We start from the raw sequence: 18,581 nt of genomic DNA, 5'->3' as shown, positions 1-18,581 counted from the left end.
GTGTCTCTCTCTCTCTCTCTCTCTCTCTCTCTCTCTCTCTCTCTCTCTCTCTCTGTGTGTGTGTGTGTGTGTGTGTGTGTGTGTGTGTGTGTGTGAGGGAGGAGGGGGGAGAGAAAGATAAAACAAGAAAGGAGATCAGGAGAAAGGAGAAAGAGAACTGAGGATGGCTGGGAATACATGTAACATAAACGCAGAAGGGAATCTACAGAATCTATTAGTGTCTATTAGTGGGGTGAAAGGGACCAGCCTGAGGGGAATGGGGGTCAGGAGAGGGCAGCAGGAGGCCAACATAGTCTGAAGATGTCATCATGAAACACATTGCTCTGTAAACTAACTTAAAATGGTAACAAGAAACATTGCCCAGTAAAACGAATAAAAACATAGTCCACAGATCTCCAGCTCCCCTTAAACAATTTGTTAGCAACTCATTTGCCATCTGGTAGAAAAAGAAAAACTGGGCCAGGCAGCTTGGCGGAATTTTTAGACCTTTCCAGATTTGTTCTTCTTTTATTCCAGTGGAGACCTTTCCTTGCTTTGCTCTCATTACATGGTTCTATTGAGAAATCCTGCCCTGTAGCCCACTCTCATTTCCCATTAAGCCGAGAGGAGTGTCTAGGTCGGTGCTGTCTAACATAGTAGTTACTAACTGCCTGTAGCTACCTACACTCTTATTAAAATGAAACAAATGAAACTGCTAAGAAACAGAACCCACCTGTACATAGTGGTATCCACAGAGGATAGAGCAGACATGGAAGGCTTCTGCCTTCGCCGGAAGTCCTTGCACTCAGGGCTCGACGCCTTCGCCGGAAGTCCTGACGCTCAGGGCTCTCGAGGAGAAAGCCACTCTGATCGTGGCTGATGAAAAGTCACTCTGTAACGGTGGTATAAGAAAGGGAACATTGCCACACAGAATTTATAAAATGCATATCCAAAATGCCTTGCCCTTTTAAATGTGGCTAAAATTCTTCATGATAGAGAGTGAAATACAAACTTCCCAGACTTAAAATGGAGGAGCTTTGGCTGAAGTGAACATGTTTATGGGCAATGACAAGATGGAATGGGAAGCATTATAGATAAAATTAAGGGAAGAAAATTATGACCCATGAGCTGAACAGAGGGAATCCTCAGGGCAAACTCTAGAGGTAGCACCATCTGATTATATTAGGGATCTCATCAGTATGCATCCTATATTTCCTGAGCCAGCTTCTTTGGAATAACCCCTGGAGTTAACTACAACAGGGTAGTGAACAGGGGTGAGACTGGAGCATCTGGAGTAGCAGTTTAGCTATGACAATGCTAGAACTACTGTTACTCCATATCCATGAACATAATCTATCCATTCCTATATCAACAGGACGTGAGCTGGTCACACCCCAGGCTAACACTGTCTAGTTTTCAACATTATTTTCCTTTAAGGTCTTAGCTATATCTTCTTGTAGGAACAATGTATGAATTAAGTTGTGGTCTCTGTCCTAACACCTGAAACGTGAATATTCTACCTTAATACAGAAAAGGGATTTCCCAGGTATAGGGAGGATCTAGAGATTAAAAAAAAGACTCTCTGGGAATGTGCAGATGAATTCAATGTAATAACAAGAATAGTTATTTTTTAAAAAGCAAGAGATCAGAGGAAAGAGAAAAAAATCTATGCTCGTGACTCTACAGTGGAAAAATAGGGCCACAAGTAACAGAACACAGGCATGCCCTAGCTTCTAGATAAAGAATAAAACAGATTCTCCCCCAAGGTCTTCCAAAAGGAATAGAATCAACCTTATCCTGACCCTACCAACTCTGAAGCATTTATGTTATAGATTTAAGGCATTTCCAGTGCTCCAAATCCCTATAGTTGGATTGGAAAACCTTGGGAGAACTCATTCCATCTCCCATTTTAGAACTCAAAATATTAAGAAGATTGGGGATTTTTTTAATCCCAGTATTGTTTTAATGGATAAACAATTAAAAATAAATTAAATACTTATTCTATCTGTTGGTTTAAACCGAAAACTTTTCTCAACAGCTTCATCTCCCTTACTTCCAATTAGCTTCACCCACCCCAACCACCTTGTAAACACTTCTCAGATCTAACACTGCTGCTTTGGACCCATTTACCTCCAGCCTGGATTTCTAACACACCTCTGATTGGTGTCCTCACAGCCAATCTGTCCCCTTCCATACTAGTTTTCACCAAGCAGCGGGAGCAATCATTCTAAAAAAGAAAACAATCAACCCTCACACTTAAAACATTTCGGTGGCTCCAGTGTTACTGGCTTTCATCTTCATGTAACTTATTCAAGATGACTTAAGCTAACAAAGTTTGATTCGAAGCTCAATTCATGCCACACCATCAGCGGTCGGCATAGAGGGAGTTCAACCTGGGTACAGTGACCTCACTAAGCCATCAGTGAACGAGATTGCTGCCTTTCGTCTCTGCTGTCCCGGCTGATAACTTCCAGCCGCTGGAACCACCAGGCAGAGGACTGAGGAAATGAAGCAGTAGCATCTACAGAAATCTCCTCATTATCCAGAGCCCAGAACTTTTTCTCAAGGCTCCTCCCAACTCCAGTGGAGGCCAGAAAGCTAAGTGTGTGAACTATCCCAGTCATTGTAGGGCTAAAATGGAAAGAAAAGATGAGAAGGAATGAGAAGTAGAGAGGCCAACCCTGTTAACAGTGAGGACTTTGGGGCACAATACAAGCTCCTAGGTAACCAAAGCATGGCTTTACCCCTTTGCTTCATTTCTCCATCTTAAACCAGGGCTCACAGGCTGCTCAAAATACGTGTGCATGCTTTTATTCACTGTGGCTCAGCTAACTTCTGTCCTGTTTCAATTTTCATGAAACAGCCTCTAGGGCTGATTTCTGCACCCCTCCACTCTAGTTAAATGTTCCCCTCCAAAAATCTACTATGTTATCATTGGCAGTTGTATATACATGTATGTCCGCTATGACAAAGTGCTTCAGGGTGGTGATCAGCTGCTACCAAGTTTGCTGTTTTGTTTTCAGTGCCTGGTCTCCATCTTGTCACATAGTAGGTACTCAACACTGCCTGTTGAGTAGATGTGACTCCTAAGTAAACGTGGGGTGATAGTTACCTTCAGTTAGCAGTTACAGGCTGTCCCTTTAGAATATGCTGGGGTACACCCTATTCCAGGCACACAGATTTGGTGGCTTTCTCTTAAGGGTGCAACAGCAGACACTGAAACCTTAGTGATAATCCTCTTGAATATTTGCCCTCCAGACTTCTGAGTTCTTGCAGAAATTGTGGCGGAAGCTAAAAAAGCCGGCCACACAAAAGCATCTAGGGAGAATGAAGAGAATACCAGGCTGAGAGAGGCGCAGAGGCTGGCAGAACTAGTGAGGATTAGGAATCCTGCCAGCCCTGTGATGCACACGCAGCGTCTCTGCAATAACAGCTCTAAGGTGCATGTGCCCCACAACAGACCTCACAACTCACAACCTGGACCAAAACACCTGTGACCCATTTGGTGAAAGCAGCTAAAACATGGATTTCAAAGGTCCATGTAGGCCTGGACAGTGGTCACATCAGGACCTCTCTGCCGTTTGAGCATCAATGTAAGACTCCCCAGAACCCTTCCACAATGAGGACAATGGGTGGGAAGTCCCAGTGGTGACTAAATTAGAATTTCCAGCAACCCTGTAGGATGGAAGCCCAGAGAGTTACTTAATTTGATTTAAAGCAAATAGAGATGTGACATTTCTTGCTCACCTGAGTTTATTGAATAAGATTTATATTCACTACATAAATGGATGGCTTAGTGATTTATGCTATGTCCATGTGATGGATGAAATAATAAGCAGTCATTCACATTAACAGTGACATACCCAGCGAGAAATAAGCCTCACAATGACAAAGCCCCATAAATAGTGCTGATTACCTGCATTTATTCTCTCTGGACACTCTCTTTTTAGCCTAAAAATCTGGGTCCATACAGTCAGGGTCTCTCAATACAAAAAATGCCTCAAAGGTCTTTATTAAAAAAAAAAAAAATAGCAAATGAATCCATTGAATCCATTGAGAGTAGAAGTACTCACATTCTATGATGAGAGCATTGTGTTTACTGCATGGTACAGGCATTATCGCTTGGACCCTACAGTTTGAAGCCACATGTGAATTTGCCTCTTCTGCTCTAACTTACAGAGGAAGAGTTTTCATCCATGGAAAAGAAATGAACTAGTTCCCCTTCTGGTCATATCTAGACGCTACTTCCTTAACCACCCTCTCCCAATATTACACAATCTGACTCAGTTTAACCAATATTGCTTTGATGAATTGATGATCAAGCCTTAGCATGTTCCTGTACACCTGCTCAAAACAAAGCTTTGGAGTCCTCGGTATATATTAGCCCGATTTCAGTGCAACTAAATAACACAAAGTGGGTAATTTATTTATAAACAAAAAAGTTTCTCTCATTTCTGGAGGTTAGGAAGCCATAGGTCAAGAGACCTGAATCTATCAAGAAAACAAGCGCCCTCTCATGATGGCGACAAGATTCAACCATTTAAGAGGAAAGAAACCCTGGTGACTTACTATCTGGAAGACCCCACCTCTCAACCTAGCCACAGTGAGAGTTACGTTTTCAAAGTATGAATTTTGAGGGACACATTGCAGTCATATGTAACGTTTGAATCGCAGGTGAACCATATCTGACCTTTTTTCCAGACCTCATTCACCTGGAAACTTTTTTTACATTAAGTGAAAATCATGATCCGTTCCCTAGCTCTAGAGTTACATCGCCTCTTTCTGAGAATCCCTAGACATGATTATGTATGTTCTGTCTTCTCTTGAATTTTTATTATTATCCAATTTTCTTAGGCTCAAGAAACCTCATTCAGGCGGTGTCTCACTCTCTCCTACTGGCCTCTGAGAGAAGTTCATTCCTCCAATGTGACCCCTGGAACTTTGAAAGCTGCCCTTACCTGTGGGTGCCAAAGTGGGTGTTCTCCCTCAGTCAAGGCGGTGAAGAGGACTCACTCACTACCTTTCCCCAACAGGGAAAACTGATCTCCACTACCCAAAGGGACAAAAGAATCTTCATTGATTGTCTCTCCTAGATGGTTGATTACTTCAAAAGGTCAGCTTATTTGGAGTCTGAGTAGCCCCAACCCTTGAAATGTCAAACTACAAATAAAAGAAGACAATCTAAGATGTACACCTAACTTCCATCCCATCTCCAGTTTACCCCCAAACAGCCCAAACTGCCTTCTCTTTAGGGCAAAAAGTCCTGGGGCGAAGCCCACATGGTCCTGGCTCTATTTGATACCTGTCTTCGTCTTATTCTGTGGTTTCTGCTGCACACAAAGCTGTAATTGAACTTATTTTATAGTAGAACGCTTGTTTTTCATTTCCCTGGCCTCACCTATCTGTCTCTGTCTCTGTTTCTAAACCACAGACAAAAAACGTCAGATGTCCTCTCTGACAACTAGAATCCCCTGAGATTTACAGGGAACTTCAGCAAAGATTTGCGGAATATCTGTGCCTTTCTCTCCTCTGACTTTCTTACAGAAAGTTCTGCAGCCATAGCTGATTACCCTAGTGGTTGAGCTGTGTCATCCTCTATGCATAACTGAGCCCTAAGGGATGATCTAAGCATTCCATCTTAGATGCCAACATTCTCATCATAAATTGATCACACAATATTGAGTCTTTGTCTTAAGAAATCATGTCCAGCTAATCTTATTTTTTTCCTCAAATATCCTCCAGTCAGAAAAAAAAATGAATTCTACTGTTACATTCAAAATCTCACCACCTCTGAATAATTTATTAACCCCTCATTCAAAAGTAAAATAACATGATTATGAAGTGATATTTCATTAGCCTATAATAACATATATCCCGTTGGAATATGTTTGTATGTTTCCCCCACATGTGAGCTACAAGGACTGAGGTTCTACAATCGTCATTACTTCATTAATTCATTTATTCAATGGGCATCTTCATTTCACTAGGTGCCAGACACTATTCTAAGCCCCATTTATCAGCTCTGTCTCAAGAGACATTAAATTACTGATTTTGTCTGAGCAAAGGAGAATAAAAAGAATTAAGAAATAAGTAATTACCCAGGTCCCTTTCCCTAAAAAAAACCAAACTTTCATTCTTTATCTACTTCTTCCTAGGGCTTCTTCCAAGGTCCAAGGTGGTTCTGCCAGACATATCGCTTCTCATCTCTCCAAACCCATCCAAACAAAGGGCTCCTTAAAATATTTCCACATAAGAAAGCAAAAGTGAATTTGGCATCTCCAGTCCTGGTCCCCTGAGGCTGATAGTCTATCTCCACTACCTGACGGTCTTGGGAATTCCTCTCCCCTTTTTTTGACTGAGCCCCCAAAATGGATGTAAATTTTTCTCTGAAATATCCATATTTCTCCATACTATTAAACGTAGAAAAAAATTACTAACAATGGAAAAGAAAATGATTCAAAGAGAAAGCTAAATCTGGCTTCTGGTTGAGCATGCTTTCAAAGTCCACAAGTCCTGGTTTAATCCTCCTTAAATTGCCTCTACATACCTCTCTTCTAACACATCCCCTCAAAAGTTAGTCTCCTATAAGAAAGGACCTAAGATGACAATAAGCTCCCTTCCTTCAGCTCAGGCCCACCCCACCACCCCTGCCTGTCAGACCATCTTCTTCTCAAAAGCTTTGGAATTATATAAATCTTTTGTGTGAAAATCAAAGTCCTACCTCTGTGTGTAACCATACTCATTTTTTTATTTTCTTATTTATTTTTATTAGATATTTTCTTGATTTACATGTCAAATAATATCTCCTTTCCCAGTTTCCCCTCTGAAAAAAAAAAAAAAAAACCCTGTTCCCTCTCCCCTCCCCCTGCTCACCAACCCACCCTCTCCCACTTCCTGGCCCTAGCATTCACCTACAATGGGGCATAGAACCTTCACAGGACCAAGGGTCTCTCCTCCCATTGATGACCAACTAGGCCATTCTCTGCTATACATATGCTGCCACACATGGTGGGACTAATGGCTCCAGCAGCATACTCATTTTTTTAAAGTTTGTGCACTCAAACTCAAAATATAACTCAGAATCAGTGATCAACATACAATTAGGTAGATATTGAGTATATTTTCCTTTCCTGTCAACTCCTGTCCCTGTGTCCCCTTTCTAGGAACTTTAGTTATACAACTTCCCATGAGCTTCGCTTCCCATTGGGTACCTTACCCTTTGACTATAAACTTGTCTCATAGATGCTTTCAGCTTTGACTTTGGAACACCCAACTCAGAGCCACAAACACAAGAGCACATTCGCACGCATGCGCACACACACACACACACACACACACACACACACACACACGCATGAGTGAGTGTATATACCTCAGTGGAGCATGATCTATACCATGCAACAAACATAGAAAGTCTTAGCAGTTTTATTTTATTCTGAACATATTTTATTCTGAAATGAATGCATATTTTGCATCCTGGCTTTTCATATATTGATATTTTATAAATAATTTAGGTTTAAAATTATTCAAAAATCGTTTTAGATAACCCAACCAAGTCTCTCATTTCTTAACACCTACCGGTAAGTCCCTGAGGCTGGTGTAGAAAGCATGTCACTGAGTAAACCGGGGCTGAAACAGGCTCAATTGACAATTGACAAATCAAATTCAACATCCATACAATTGCTCTTACCTCTCTTGGTATCATTTCAAGAGTCTAAGTCTACTCATGTAGATAGAAATAAAGTCTGGGTATAATCTGTGTTTGGGGCTGAGAGGCTGCCTGCATACTTGCTTTCTTTTATATTTTACTTTTACATCAGAACAACCACCTAGATGACTAACAGTGAGTGTCAATGACTAACAGTAAGTGTTTAATGACTGCCTGGTAGAAATATAATCAGCATATTTTCTTATTGAAAAATCAAGAGGCTTCTGTCATTTGTTAGACTCAAATGTTTCTGATGCACTGGTCAGTTTATTTTACCGTTTGGGGAAATTACAACCGAAAGTATTTTCAGCAAAGGTAGTAATGATGTTGTTCTCCACACGCCAAAGTTATAATTTTCATCACATCCAAATGATTAAAGAATTTGAAATGACTCATGGTCTCCACAATCAGCTTTCTTTAATCAATTCTGAAACACCATCTTCATTCCACTATGTTTGTTGTGGGCCATGAAAACTTTAATAGCTTTGCCTTGCAGCTATTTATTGAGAATATCCAGGCTCTTAGCAGTTCCTAAGTAAGTCAAATTTGTGGGACCCCTCTCAATTATTAAGATAAGAATTTAATCAATTCATCTCATGTAGATATTGATGCTTCCTCTGAAGGCTTTTTCCTCGTCGGTTAAAGAATAAATCAATCTTTAATTTGTAAACTTTGACTAACACCTCCACCCAATTCAGTATAAATGTATCTGATGGTAGAAAATAAAACAATTTTCAAAACAACTTCACTGTTCAAAATAAGTTTCTATTAGGAAATAACCTGCTTAAAAACTGAAAACATTTTTTAAATTGGTTTAATTACTTTGGGAGAAAGTTTCACTCTTTTGAAAATTTCTCAAGTATAAAAACTCATTATGAGGGGCTAGAAACATAGCTTGGTGGTTAGGAGCACAGGTTGTTCTCCAAGAGGACCCAGGTTCAATTCCCAGCACCTGAGTGGTAGCTCACAGCTGTCTGGCCTCCACAGGCACTAGGCACAGACATAAATGCTCACAAAACACCCATGCACATTGATATAGAAATAAAAATTTAAAAAGAATGTTTTCTAAAGTGATTGTGTAAAAAAATGATAGCCATGGTTAGTCTAAATTAAATAAGTTAAAAATTTTGGCAGGAAAACATTTTTTCTATGCGATTATTTTCCTAAGATGTAGGATGGGGCTTCCAACAGTGAGAGTTAAGTGTGTGGCTTTCTTCAAGTGAGAGAAACACGTTTTACACTCACTCCCATTTAAACATAATAAATCCTATATTTAGATAGGCTTCTCAAAACATCCTAAACCTTTTAATTTGAATGTTGCTGTTTACTGCCAATTACACATGACAAGGGGTAGTTTTGTCGTCTTCTCTCTAATTCAACAGGGACGATATTAACGTCTACTCTGTTGCATACTGAAGATTGCTTTCCTGCATTTCCCAGGCGATCCTGCTTGGTTTTGGTGATTTGAGGCTTGCAGTGCAAGCTGTCTTCATTAAGCCAGATCCATTCTCACTTGGAAATGCAATTTTTACTTGTTTTCTTGCAGTGCTGGGGATTTAATGCAAGGTCTTGCACATGCTAAGCAAGGACTCTCTACTGCACGGTATCCAGTATTTCAGGTTCTAAATGTTCATAATTTTTAAAAAAAAGGAATCAATAATGACGTTAAAATCACAAAATTCAAGAATTTAATTTTGTGCTATTCAAACTAGGCAAAATAAACATTGTGTGATAATATTTTACTGGTAGTATTTCTGGAAGAAATTCAAAATAAATTGTAAAAACTGAATATGAGGGAAAAAAAGTCAAGAGGAAAAGAAATCAAAAGATGCCCAAGAATCTAGATGTAGGTGCCTGTATCTGTAAAATTGTATATCTTCTCCCTGCTTCTTCACACACTTGGCCCTACGAAAGGTTAAAAACCTGGGCTCAATGCTTGGCCCCAGACAGGCACCTAGCCCTATCTGAACAAGACTGACTAGGCCATTTGGATTTCCTAAAAGAAAAATGTAAACTTTGAAACTGTGAATTACAGGTTTCCAATACACAGAAGAACCAAGACTGAAAGGATGAGGAGAGAAACAGAACAAAGCAAAGATGGAGCATCCACACCAGGTTTAGGGCATCACACTGCCATTGCTATCCATCTTTCCTCTTAGCCATCTATCTCTAAGAGCCAGTAGGCCCCAGCTTTGTCTTGTCCTGATTTTAGTTGGGTTTCTTCCCAACAGAAACAACACAGCACAAAAGAGCTCTAATGTTCTTCTCTATAATTCAGCAAACACTCGTTTAACACATATAATACAGAGCTGCGTTCCACATTTTGAAAACAAATTACTGATTAATGTAATTAGCTACAGAGCTCTCTGCTCTCAAAGCATGTATAATCCAGGAAGCACTCTGCCAACACGGACATGTAAGCTGGTTTTCGAGACAGGTAGGGATTTTCCAATTGTGAAAGGACTTGCATTTGGGTATAGGAAATGCTAATGCCACAGCGAAGTCATGAGGTGGACCACTTGCTCGGGATGAGAAAGTCACCCTGTGTTCTTGAGGTTTGAAATAATCAAGAGGGAAGTGGGGAGAGCTGAGTAAGTCTGTGTGGATACAAACTCACAGAAAAGGCTTTGAAGGATGTACCAAGGCAGCTGAACAGACCGATCTGGTTGGAGATCTACCAAAAGAAGCAAGCATATCTTGCAGAAGGACAAGGTGATAAGTTCAGGCAGAAAGAGCTACACAATTAGCAAGGCCCAGTACACCACAAAAAACTCAAAGCCACCCATGCCCAATATTTAAGGACTGAGCACCATGAATGGTGCCCTTCAACAGCTACACCTGGCACATCCACAAAGTCAGCCCTGTGTTAAGTCAGCAAGAAAATACTGACACTCTCTTGTATTCATTTTTAACCTAATCGTTTCCTCTTTTTTATTTCTATAACTATTCTATGCAAAATGTATTGTAGGACTTACATATAATTTACCAATGTTTATATAAATACTGATAAGGTGCATCTAAAATTCATAGTGAATAACAAGTGCAACTTCACAGGTTTTTCTCTCATATTTCAACTCTAAAAATAAGATAGCAGAAAGCAGAAAGGGAATTATCAAGGAATTGACTATAGGCAATTAAGGGAGTATATTCTATCAAAGTATTTTATATACTTTAAATGCCATGACAAAACCCATTATTTTGCATAATTACTAAACTCTAACACAAAATAAAATAAAGGTAAGGGCTTTAATTATACAACAAATTCTGCTTCAAATCTCCTGATGTGGAGCTTTCAGCTACATGGTGGTTCTCAACCTGTGGGTAGCAACCCGTTGGGGGATACTAACAACTCTTTCACAGGGGGTCAAATATCAGATATTTATATTACAGTTCATAACAGTACCAAATTTATAATTATGAAGTAGCAATTAAAGTAATTTTATGGTTGGGGGTTGCCACGACATAAGGAACTGCATTAAAGGGTCACAGCATTAGAAAGGTTGAGAACCACTGGCCTAGCTCATGAAAGGGAGGAAAGAGAAAGTGAAATTTAGAGAGATGGGTAAAGGGCACAAGACTGACTCTCCTACACTCCAGTGTTGTAAGAGAAGGCAAGAGATGACAACTTTCAGTTCAGCACACCAGAAGCTATCAATGTTCAATTCTGACCGGTCAATAGAGTGCAGATAATAGGAGTACGTATCTTGACTACTTCTTCACTACCTTGCTTGAAGTGTCTGCCCTAACCGATGGGGCTGTACACAGAAACAGTGAGCAAGGGCCAAAGCTATTCCCAATTTCCTCGTTTGTCCTGAACTCTGGAGCTCAGCCAATTCGCCTCAGCCTCCGCAGACACTGGGACTACAGCCATGTACCACCACACCTGACTTCACTTTGTATCTTTTTGAGTGTTGATATTTACTCTACTTTTATAAAGTTCATTAATTTTCTTACTGCTGTGACAAATAAGTGGCAAATTAAATTAAAGAAAGGAAGGGCTTCTAGGCCATCATCTCCATCTTCATGGGGGAAGTGTGGTGGTGAGAACAGGAGGCTACTGGTCACATTGCACCCTCAGGCAGGAAGCAGAAATAGAGGAAGGCTGGCGCTCATCAAGCTTTATCCTCTTCTCCTCTCTCATTCTTTCTGAGATTCCCACCCAGAGGAAGCTGGTACCGACCACACTAACATGTTACTGGCAGTCCCACCTCAGTTAACCTCCTTCTGAAGCCATCACAGACACACCCAGAGGTAAGTCTCCTAGGTGACACTAAATCTTGTCGAGCTGAAAGCAAAGACGGAGCATTACACATAAAGCTTAAATGCAAATAAGCAGAAGAAGCCAATTTGACAAGGCTGTGTACCACATGATGCCAAGCTTTCTGGAAATTCTCAAAAAGATAAGACTATGGAGACTGTAAAAAGATCAATGTTTGCCCAATGGAAGGTGAGAATCTGAATGAGAACATGTGATTCTTTTTTATGGTAAAGAAACTACTCAATATGATACCCTAGTAGTGAATATATGTCATCTTGCAAACACATGGGCTATACAAGACCAAGAGCAGTCCTTCACATAGCAATGGCTTCATGAAATACCATGAATGTGCCACTCAGGTGGCAGATGTACAGAGTGAGGAGGAATTATATACACCAATAGCAAGGATGTAGGAGAACCTTAGGTACTTTCTATTTTGTTGTAAACTTGAAATTCTTCTAAAATGTAAAGTTTTTAAATCAAAATATATTAGTCATAGAAAACTACCTGTAAGTCTTTCACCTCTCAAAAAAAAAAAAACTAAATATATTTTAATTAATCCCAAACCCTCGTGTGCGCGTGCGTGCGTGTGTGTGTGTGTGTGTGTGTGTGTGTGTGTGTGTGTTCTCCCTATTTTAAAATTGGGAAATGTGCATACTAATGTCCTGTTTTCACTAAAAATATAACGTGGATATGAACTCACATGAAAGTATCAGCCAGTAACCACAAGAAACTCAAGAAGAAGGAAGACCAAAAGGTAGACATTTCATTCCTTCTTAAAAGGGGGAACCAAATACCCACGGAAGGAGTTGCAGAGATTAGCTATGGAGCAGAGACTGAATGAAGGACAAGCCAGCCTAAATATAGCTATCTCTTGAGAGGCTCTAACAGTACCTGACTAATACAGATGTAGAGGCTCCCAGCCATCCATTGAACTGAGTACACAGTCCCCAATGAAGGAGTTAGAGAAAGGACCTATGGAGCTGAGGGGTTTGCAGCCCCTTAGGACGAACAACAGTATGAACTAACTAGTACCCTCAGCGCTCCCAGGGTCTCAACCACCAACCAAGGAGTACACATGGTGGGACTGATTGTTCTGGCAGCATGTGTATAGTAGAGGATTGCAAATTCGATCATCAATAGGAGGAGAGGACCTCGGCCCTGTGAAGGTTCTGTGCCCCAGTGTAGGGGAATGCCAGGGCCAATAAGTGGGAGAGGGCGGGGTGGCAGGCATGGGGAGGGGGGAGGCAACAGGGGTTTGTTCTTGTTGTTTTGTTTGTTTGCTTGCTTGTTTTTTGGAGGGGAAACTGGGAAAGGAGAAATTTACATGTAAATAAAGAAATATCTAAATAAAAAAAAGTAAATGTAGATGATAGACTTTTATATATTGTACTGTTAAAATTTGCAACAACTTATTAATAAAATATAAAATGTTAAAAAAAAAGAAAAAAGAAAAAAGAAAGTATCAGCCAGTACAAAGCGAACACCACAGTGGGGCATGTAACTGCTCCACTCACTCTCCATCATTCCATCTTTGTTGGAATGATGCCTGACCCAGATGTATTTCTCAGGCTCCTTTGCAGTTCAATTTACAAGTGTAAATGGAGTTCTGAGAGTTTAGTACACTTTCATGAAATTCACACCCAAGCAGAGACCTCTTTCCTCCTATCTGTGAGGTGGTTTGACTTGACTAACATGATCACTGGGATGAAGTACTTCCCTGCTGCCATGATCCAGTGCCCACTCTCCAGTGTCCTAGGGGTTGAGAAACAAGTGTCACTGTTTGCAGAATCTAACCCAGCCCTGGTAGGGTAGCTATGAAATTATATTCTTGTACCTCAAAGTCCTATGCATGGTCTCAAAGAAAAATCACAAAGGTCTGGTTACATGCCTCAGTGGACAAAATGCATGATGTCACCCAGAACCTTCTAGAGGTTCAGGAAAACTTGGTAGTGGCCTGTAATCCCAGCACACAGGAGACAGAGACAGAGGATCCCAGGAGCACCTTGACTGGCTACGCTAATTAGACATAATCTGCTCCCGGCTTAACAAAAGACCCTGCCTCAAAAGTTCAAGTGGAGAAGTGTTGAGGAAGGTCGGTGTTAATTATCAACCTGACAGGAATCACCTGGAAGATGGAATTCTGGGAATGCTGGCCATGACTATGCAAGATTATCTCAGCTGGGCTAATTGAGATGGGAAGACCTACTATGAGTGGTGGCATCATTTCACTGGGCTGATATTCTGGACAGTATAAATGGAGAAAACAAGCTGAACACAAGCGTTCGTTACTCTCTTTTCTGACTGTGGATGCAGTCTTACGTCCCTGCTACCTTAACTTCCCCATCATGATGAAGTATACCTTGAGCCAGGAGCCAAAATAAATGCTTTTTGCCTTTAAGTTGCTTTATGACAGCAACAAAAGGAACTGAGACAATATTTGAGGTATTCAACTTGGTACCTCCAAATGTATATGTACATACAAGATGTATCTACATAGGTAAAGACACACACACACACACACACCACTTGTATACACATGCAGAAGGAGGAGGAAGAAGGGAAGGGAGGAGGAGGAGGGGAGAAGTAGAGAAAGAAGAGAAAGTCATTCCCACTGTTACTTCTCAGTTACTCGAGGGACCAGGCAAGAGGCTACGTTGTCTGCTCACACACTAAACCCTCTCCTTAAACATTTTAACTAACCGATCATCTCTGCATCCAACAGTAACAGACATGTCCCAATCAATTTTAAAGATTTACAGTAAAGTAAAATGCAGTCCTCATCTCTCTAGCTTTTTTTTTTCAATAGAGAATATTCCCCAAGTGATCTTGCAGGTATACAAATTAACATTTTATATATCTGTCTGCTTTTCTGCCTGCTGAAAGAGAAATATCTGCTTCAGAACCATCTTCCCCATACAGATCTGTGACTTCCTTTTACACTGTCTTTCTTGAAAGGTACTTGTAGACCTAGCCCATTATTTTTAATATGATTGCAGCATATTTAGCCACGTTTAAGAATTCCTTGTTGATGAGCACATGAGGTCTTTTTCAAACATTTGCCATGATAATGTTGTTCTTTACATGTATCTTCTAATATAATCTGGTTTTATTACTATAGATTAGATCTCTATAAGCAGAATTAAGAAAAGGAACTTGAGCATATCAAAATTTTAATAAATACTGTCAAATTAAATTCCAATACAACTGTACAAATTTACACTCCCAGCACAAATATATGAAACTACTTATTCCCCTTAACCTAGGAAGAGCTAGATACTAACAGCTTTTTTTTTTTTTTACTGATATAATAGCATGGAAAGTCGTGTTACATCATTGTGTTTAAATTCTATTTCTTTATTAAAAGTTAAATTGGGCAAAGACCCACAGCCGCACATTAGGCAGAGCTTGGGGAATCCCAGGGAGGAGGAAGAATAGGATTACAGGAGCCAGAAGGCTCAAGGACACCACAAGAAACACCACAGAATCAACTAACCTGGATTCATTCATACAGGCTCACAAAGACTGAATCGACAAGCCTAGGCAGGCTGTATAGGTCTGAGCGAGGTCCTGGGCACATACGTTAAGATTTTGTAGCTTGATATTCTTGTGTGACTCCTCATGGTGGGAGCAAGGCGGGAGCCGTCTCTGACTCTTTTGCTTGCTTTTGAGACCCTTTGGCTTCTGCTGGGTTACCTCATCCAGCCTTGATTTGAGGGGATGTGGATGAGGGACTGGGAGAGCGGAGGGAGGAGAAACTAGGGTCAGGATAAAACATACGAGAGAAGAATTAACCAATTATTTTTTTAAAGTTAAATTGGGTGTCCTTAGGACGTCTGCTGACCATCTGACGTTAGTTTGCTGCACTGTCCTATCACATTTAACTTTACCACTTCTCCTTTTTCTGTGTACATAATCATTTTCAGTATTTCAAGGATATTAGTTCTTCGGGTGATCCACACATACATACGTTTACCTACCACAGAGAAGGGCGAGGAAGCATTCTTCCACGTTGCCAGCTGGTGTTTTTCATTGTGTGTATTGACCTTTCCCAAAGCACAGTTGTCATGTCTCCTTAGCTCCTGTGTTGCCTGGGAGAGTCTCTGTGACACTGAGACCTCGTCATGTCTCCTAAGCTCCTGTGTTGCCTGGGAGAGTCTCTGTGACACTGAGACCTTACAGGTTCATTCCTTAATTTTAAACCTTTTTTTTTTTTTGGCATTTTCCTGTCTTATGTATGAAGATCTAAAGATCAAATTTTAGTTTGATATTCTTTGTAAAATTGATATTTCATTTCAACATTTTCAGCATCAATTATTAGCTGAATCTTCATTTCCTTCATCAAAATGAATTTTCGCATTTCACTAATACCTGGATCTACCTCTGATTTCTTATTTGTATTTTTGTGGGCAGTCTGTTGCCAACCCCTGTTCAGATACTACGTCCATTTGGTTCAAATGGCTTTAGACATATTAGATTCTACTAAAAATAAATCCTTCTTAATATTTTTTATTTTATTTTTACATATTTATTCCCAATGACTAACTTCACATTTCTATTAAGATAAGCTAGGCAATTTTGTTCTAATTTTATTAAATCTATATATTAAGTTACTGATGACTGACATCCTTGGGAAGATGGGGATTTTATAATATGAAGTTTCTCTTCAGAGATATGACATGTCCTTCCACTGTATGTCTCCTGTGGCCTTGACGACATTCCATGTTTTCCTTCACATGGATCCTGTGACTCCTCTTATAAGTTTCTTCCTTTAGAGACTGCCAGTTTTGTAGACTATGAGAAGCTGACAGAAGCTCATGGGTCCCTCCCTAGAACCAAGGTCTAGAAAGACCACAGCAGTGAAAGAGATGTTGTTGGATCTTAGTACCTAAGAGGAAAAGTACTTAGAGCCGGAGGTGGAAGATGCTGTCCTCAGAAAGGCCTGCTTCCAAGTCAGGGCCTTTTTCAGTGAGATTTGTGAAGATAATTTCTGAAAACAGGGCCATGGTGGAAGGAAGGTAGATAGGTAGCAGGAGGGACAGGTTGGAAAATTCCATTCTACCTGGAACCCTTCCTGGATTCTTCATAGTGCTCTGAGAGGAATAGTACCATCCATCACACTGGCTTGATGAGGAAAGAGCATACCATCCCAGCATGAGTACCAACTGGCTTTTCAGGCCATTGCTAAACAGGGCAAAGTGCTGACTGCAATGGGGACATGGTCTTGCCAGCCACTGAGCATTTTCTTCACTCCCTTTTTTTTTTTTTTAATCTCAGCCTATGGAGGAATTAATCACAAGACGGGAGGACACTCTCTGGAAACCAAAAGTATAAGGTCAGAAGCGTTACCTAGGTAGGGGGTCCTGATGGGATAAGACTACTTGTTTGGGGAATGAGAGCCCTAAAAAATTCTTGAGCCTTGATTCTAACACCAGAAACTTCCCACCCTAGGCCATAACTCTGGTTTGCTGCCAAACTGACCCAGAGGAAAACCAGCCAGAACAGAGGATCTTGTCTCCCCACCAAGGCACATATGACCTGTGAAGGGTTTTGTTGGTCCCCAAAGAGGGCGTGCTTACACAGAAACAAGTTAATCAAACTACCTGAGACTGCCATCTCAGGAATGCCTGCTTGAACGTCTGAATGTAAGAAGACTTTGAGAAACAAGCACCCATCTCTCTTAACCACAGTTCTCCAACGAGAAATGGATGCACACAGTCATCCAAGTGAAAATGCTGCAGAAGAGAGCGGTACCAAAAATAATCTATCAGTTTCTCCTGGTATAAGAACACAGATGAATAAATTGGCAGGAGAGGCAGGCAGCTTTTCTTTTACAGTAAAATGTCACTCTTAGAGTAGAAATGAATGGTAGAATTAGAAAATCACCATTTGACAGGCTATCGTAGTCATAATTAATACAGCCAAGAAACACTGATGGATGGTGAATCTAGTGAGTGACGTTCGTTTGACAGTCATGAAGTGTCTCCTAAGAGCATATTTGCTACTTGCGAAGAAAAGAATAACTAAATAGAGCAAAATTGATGGAATCGCTGTAGTCAAATCATCAAATGATGGGACAAATCAACATTGTGTCTCCTTTGATAAAATGCAGTAAGAAAAGAGAATCAATCCCATTATATTTCTACGGAAACTTTATGACCTGAGTCTAATCATTAGAAGACATTAGATAAAAACCCAACTGAGTGCTCTGACATACAAGCTGTAACTGGTACCATTGTTATACATGGTTAAAGGAAATGCTCACAACCGGGTTCCTTCATGTGCTTTTGTTACTATGAGGCGCACATGTTGACTTCTTTAAAGGTTCATTTAAGAACCCAGAGAAAAAGACAGAAAGAATAGAAAGAAGAAGGGAACTTCCCAGACACCAAAGGGGACTCAAGAAACACAACATCTGCCTACAACAGGCAGGACTAAGACTATTGATGAAATTTGAATGGATTTTATAATAGCCATACATCAGGATTAATTTTTTTGGTCTTAGTGGCTGTTTGTTATAAAGAGGGTTTATAAAGGCTGTTTGTTTTCTTGTTTGTTTGTTGTTTTGCATGAATCACATACTGAAGTAGTTCTACGTGACTGGACACCGTGCCAACAAAGTTACTCCTAATTGAC

The 18,581-nt window shown here is 40.4% G+C and overlaps 1 long non-coding RNA gene across 2 annotated transcripts in view; it reads right to left on the bottom strand.

Moving 5' to 3' along the window:
- Nucleotides 1-16,036, bottom strand: part of LOC116071146 — a 33,013-nt gene extending 16,977 nt beyond the window's left edge. For both annotated transcript variants that reach the window (XR_004110735.1, XR_004110732.1), the window contains exons 1-4: nucleotides 15,926-16,036; nucleotides 3,092-3,297; nucleotides 2,134-2,206; nucleotides 713-871 (exon numbers count right to left, since the gene is read on the bottom strand). This is a non-coding gene — a long non-coding RNA (uncharacterized LOC116071146). The remainder of the gene's footprint in view (nucleotides 1-712; nucleotides 872-2,133; nucleotides 2,207-3,091; nucleotides 3,298-15,925) is intronic.
- Nucleotides 16,037-18,581: the final 2,545 nt, after the last annotated feature.

Source organism: Mastomys coucha, unplaced genomic scaffold (genome assembly GCF_008632895.1).
Source record: "Mastomys coucha isolate ucsf_1 unplaced genomic scaffold, UCSF_Mcou_1 pScaffold1, whole genome shotgun sequence".
NCBI lineage: Eukaryota > Metazoa > Chordata > Mammalia > Rodentia > Muridae > Mastomys > Mastomys coucha.
Note: the sequence above shows the minus strand (reverse complement) of the source record. Positions and strands in the feature narration are given on the sequence as shown.